Here is a 6,005-nt window from a genome sequence, read left to right on the forward strand (position 1 = left end):
CTAATGTTTAAATTTGTTTGATGATCTGAAACATTTAAGTGTGGAAAACATGCAAAAAAGTAAGAAATCAGGAAGGGGGCAAACACTTTTTCACACCACTGTATATATATATATATGTGTGTGTGTGTGTGTGTGTGTGTGTGTAATGTGTATATATATATATGTATATATATATAATGTATATATTATCTTTAAAATTATCTGTAATGCTTGAATAAAAAAAACCATTTGTCTGGTTTAAAATGATTTTGTAAAAGGTCTAAAAGGAGACTATGCCCATTTTAAATGGTCCAAAAGACTATTTTTTAGTCCAAAAATATTAGAAAATATGAACAACTCTCCCCCAAATACTGAAACCAGAGTGCTGAAACTCCAATTTGAAATGCCAGAGTGTGTAAAGTCTGCAGCTGCTCCACAGACAATTAGTTTGGCAAGATGTTCTCCATAACTCTATGAGCACCCAGGATGTTCTGAGTTTATGGGAACATTGTCTGTTTCAGACCTGAGAACACTACAGAAGAAAAAAAGGGAATGAAAATAAACATTCTGGGGTCCACAAAATCAGGCTCTCATTCATTGTCAATGGAGCAGCTCCAGACTTTATCACAAATTTGAGACTGACTTCTCTGGTTTCTGGCTTTGAGAGAGAGTAGCTCACAAATATTGATTGAACCACTCTAGGCCATGGAAATCAGATATTGGAATTCTTGGTTCAGGTGGTCTTCCCCTTTGAAAAGCATTACATTTAAGTGCCTGATACCTGACTCCAGTCTGGGAAATCATCTGCAAAATGGCTGCACAAGCAATAAAAGAAACCCAGAAATATATTTTCTTGGTTAATAGAGATTGAAAAATTATGCTGATGTCTTGGTAGCTGACTAGCTTGCTAGCTAACATCACATTATTATATTATTATTATATTTCCATGTCCAATCCCCCCTCTTTGATGGCATATGATGTCTGTAATTTATCTTAAGTCCAGCAGCAAGGGTGCGGCACTTGTTACCAATCCTCTAATATCAGTGCAGACTGGCAGGGCACAAGCAGGGGTTGCTAACATTAGCCTATAGAGCACCATTAGTGGTCTGGTAATCATACGTGTCTATGTTTTTCTATCTCCCTTAGATAAATGGCAGTTGTCATTGTGATAGTTCCATTATTGCCATTGTCGTGTTTGCTTATGTAAAGGCCAGCTTCACAACTGATGACATGTCAGTGTCTTGAAGGGTTGTCCCATTTCATAGGGACGATTTCAACCATTACCCCTTGAACTGTTCAGAGGAGCAAAGGGCCAGTCAAAAATGAGGGGTAGGGGTAAAAATAAAAAATGGATTTGGGCCCAGTTGCCATCTAGATGACAACATTTGAGAGAAAAATCCAAAGCAACTCTCTGTTTTTGAAAACATGATAGAAATGTGAGCAAAATCCAATTTTCCCAGCTGTCATTTAATGCACCCTGGTGTGATCAGATGATAAATGTTGCATTAAGAGAAGTGCTGGCACAGCCCATGACCCCTGTGACACATCACCAGTGCGACCACGCATCTATCCATCACCTCCACGACATGGTTCTGCCACTGACTCCAAGAGAGAGACACCTTCCCCACCTGTTTCTATTTCCCTCTGCTTGTGATGGAGGCAGGAGAGCGAGGAGAGCCTGGAGTGGAGGCGGCTTTGGGCTGAAGATGTGCTAATGGGGAGAGAGTACATTCTCCCACACATCCATTCCCTGCGCTGTCAAGGAGCATCATAGTGGAACGCTGACGATGGGAACCTCGGTCCCTCCCCACCCCGACACCTGCTGCTCCTCCATCTGCTGCAGCCAAACAGCCTCCTGCTTCTCCTGTTTATGCCCCCCATCTACACATCCATCCTTACGCACATTCATTCATCCATGCTATCGTCCATAAAAAAGACAGAAGTTGTGGTCTGCAAAGAAGTTGTTGTCTTCTCCAGAGCGGCAGCCAGTTGTCAGACAGCCGATATTGTTAGTGTGAAACCCCTCAGCCACTGCTGCAAACTTTTAAAGGCTCTGCTGCAGCTGCTCTGGGATCGGGGTGCTTATACTGGAAGAGTGACACTCTGAATTTACAAGCAGGAAGTCACACATTGAATTTACACACAGTCCAGCTCAGTCAGGCTGCACACTGATGCTGAGGAACAGTTGATGAGTGCACGATTTGGCCCCCGGGTACGAAAAAACCATGAAATGTCACCAAGCCAGGTATGTGTCATCTACAACATTTGCATCACTGCTTCCATCTGAGGCAAATGAGGAGGAGAGGGAGACTAGGGTCAGCAGATGGAAGTTTGTGTGTCAGCAAAGGGAGCTCCCTAATTCTGATAGAAAACTACTGAACTGAGGAAACGTGCCTTGTGCAAGGAAGAAAAGAATTGGTGCTTTGTAGAAACACATACAGTAAACATGCACACTGACAGACAAGAAAGCCACCTTTATGATACCCACTGTTTGTGAACTGAGTAGCCTGGAGGACTGAAAAGAACAAATAGCATTTCTTATGTGTTTGCCCGTAGCATCTGCTCTAAAAACAATCTTGGAGTTGCTCTTTCAATATTGTAACATCAGGTGTAGTCGGTGCTCCTTTTCATCACAAGCTCTAATGAGCAAGTGTATTTTTGTGAGACTACGGCACATCTAAGAACATTGAATCCGTGAAGAATGTGCCGTCTCAACTCGATGGGTCCGATGAGAATCTTGAAGTCTCTTAGAGTGTTTCCACAGTGGCTGTGAGAGGCTGCATGGCTTCAGTTATTGTCCATTAAGTCCGGGATTCAAGGATCTAACACAGCCGAGATGGAGCACAGAGGAGAGAGGCTATCAGAGAATATCATTACAGTCAAGAGTGTGTGTGTGTGTGTGTGTGTGTGTGTGTGTGTGTGATGGTGGTTCTGACTGGCACGCTCCTGTACTGTCTCTCCCTGACGTGAATGCAATGCACTCATAACATCAGGGCTAATGAGTATAACGGGAAGTATTTTATAATATGACTTCTGGTCTATTTTCGGACCAAAGCGAACAGCAGGAGCACATACAGAGTTACTCATTTCACCTCAGAGCAAACTTTAATTTTCTCATAAATAATTTGTATTGAAACAACATCCCCTTTCAAACAAGCATCTCAGATTTTATGATCGAAAAAGACCCAATTCATTATTGAGAAACTCCCACCGATGCGTGATTAAACATTTATATCAACCCAGTGAAGACAAACAATGTTGTTGTTAATTCTGCACGTCACTCGCACAATCCCAGCTGTAATACTACATCATGTTGCATATTGTGGCTCCTGTAATTCACTTTAATTGTAGTAGAACAGTTAACAGAAGTCATGTGTTTACATAAGAGCCTTCTTATGAGCAAAGGAGAAGAGCTTAAAGTGATGACAGTGCTGCTAGATATAATATATGTGTGTGTGTGTGTCGGCTGTGTGTCATTTTGTCTGGTGGAGTAAAATAAGTCTGGTTTGTTAGCATAAGGTCTGGCTGAGGTCACCTCTCCTGACTGCATCTGTCTTAACTCCTGCTTTGTGGTTTTTGGAGGAGCAACAGTTCAGCTGATACTGTTTCCCTAAGGTTAGTCTCAGTGGTTCATGGGTAAAGCCACCTTGGGTTACACACTGCTGGCACACACACACACTCCAGAGGAGCAGTGACAGGCAAAGATGCCCTCAGTTTGACCTGGGAGCTTTGCCGCCATGCAGAGGGTGTCTGACAGCCTCGCTGAGCCCCCTCGTATCACGGCTGGATCACTTAGCGACACACATCTGACTGCAGGCACAGATACACACACACAGGCACATGCAGTCGGTTTCAGCGCTCACACAAACAAGACTAAGTCTACAGGCTGTGTGTGGCTGCGCACAGGCTCAGCAGTGTTTAGAGTTAAACGCTAACGTCAGCATGCGTCTGTAACATGCTGATAATGACTATTTTAACATACTGATGTTTAAGTGGATGATTGTTCACCATGTTCACCCTTATAGTTTAGTATGTAAACATGCTAAGATAAGCATGCTACATGCTTATTACCACTACACATTGCATACAGGCTAATGTAAAAGAACTGGTCAAATTGACATTTTGAGCTGTTAACTAATTAACAAAGTTAACATCAAACAAATTAAATTTTTTGGGATGTGTAAAACCAGGTTGTTGGCTACCCACTTGAGCCACCAGTAGCCCCATTTACACTGCCAGATTTTTGGCGAATGTTGGGCTGTTTTGCCAGCAAGCTGCGAGCATTTAGACACACAGAGCTGGATTGGCGAGTTGATCCGAGGTGCTCAATTTTCCGCCTTGTAGGGTAGACATATTGCGGAACCTTTTTGGTTTAAAACGGGACGAAGCCACGGGGGGGCTGTTGATGACTTGAGGGAGGAGCTGTTGATGATGCCGCACGTGTGACCCACTGGCGGTGGATAAACAGGAAACAGCTGATAGCAGGAATTAGCGAGCAGCTAGTAGCAAGAGGGAAACGCAAATCTGACAGATACTGTAAAGATCTGTGTCGGTATACCGGATGCCGGTATCCTCAGGTGCTGTAAAACGAGTGTCGTAACTCTCTCTATCTCTCTGTGCTGTCTGTCAGAGTTAGTGAAATGAATGATTCATTATTGATATATTACCTGAAGCCTAATATTCATACAAGTAATATTCATACTGGTTTAAATAAACAATTTGATTGTATTGTTTTCTGAGCAGTTTTGTGTGAATGGAATTAAAGGCCTGTCCCAAATATAGGCCCATTGAGTTTAGTGATTTAAGCAAATAGTAGCCCAGGCTATTAATTGAAGTTTTACAGTATTACAAATCACCAAATGGAGACCACAAAGTAGGCACAAAATTCTGTGACAATCAATCCAATAGTTAAAGAGATAATGTACCCAGAATCAAAAAATGCCAACCTGCTTTTGGCGAGGAAATAACAAGGAATCACTAAATACAGTACGATTCATCCTCTGGGGACCACTGATATAATGTTTGTCAGATATGTCATTCGTCTAATTTGTCAATACCTTTCATCTATAATTTGTTTCCTCATTGCTTATACGTAGCTCTGGATTTCTTTCCAAATAGGCCTATTGTTTGGTACAGTGGTTCCCAACTGGTCCAGCCACAGGGTACAGATTTCTCCTTAGTCATTTGTTCAAGGTCCACACAGTTTAATACATTTAGTTTAATACATTCAGTGTCATACTTGGATTTGGTAAGGTCATCAAGCTAGTTTGCTGTCTCTGTTAAGTACCTGTCCCTTATTCACTCAATCTACAAGAGGAAAGGGTACTTCAAAATAAAAGCTCTGTGCTGTATATTCACTGTAGTTAAAAAAAAAAAGTGTTTTTTACAAAGTTGACATATTCCCAGAATTCACCCACAGCCTGCTTTTGGACTGCGACCCACTTGTCAGGAACCACTGGTTTAGTAGTAATTATCTAGACCATCTCGCAAGCTTCTTTACGCTATCATTTAAAGATGCAGTTCAATAGTTTAATGTTGTTGTTTATAAGGACTGGGCAATTTATAGATATTATATTTATCATGATATGAGACTAGATATCGTCTTACGTTTTGGATATTGTAGTATCATACATGTTGTCTTTTTCTGGTTTTTAAGGCTGCATTACAGTACATTTATACAACCTCCTGAACTTACCAGACTGTCCAGTTGTTCTTTAAAGGGATAGTGCACCCAAAAATGAAAAGTCAGCCATTATCTACTCACCCTCATGCCGAGGAAGGCTCTGGTCAAGTTTTAGAGTCCTCACATCCCTTGTGGAGATCGGAGGGGGGAGCGGCTAGCACACCTAATGGCTGACGGCGCCCCAGACTAACATCCAAGAACACAAAATTGAAACCACAAAGTATCTCCAACATGCTCATCCGTAGTGATCCAAGTGTCCTGAAGCCCCGACATAAAAAGTTGTTTGGAAAAACGTCATATGAACTCTGTTTTTAGCCTCACTGTAGCCTGTAGCTCTGACTGC

Source organism: Epinephelus moara, chromosome 1 (genome assembly GCF_006386435.1).
Source record: "Epinephelus moara isolate mb chromosome 1, YSFRI_EMoa_1.0, whole genome shotgun sequence".
Lineage (NCBI taxonomy): Eukaryota > Metazoa > Chordata > Actinopteri > Perciformes > Serranidae > Epinephelus > Epinephelus moara.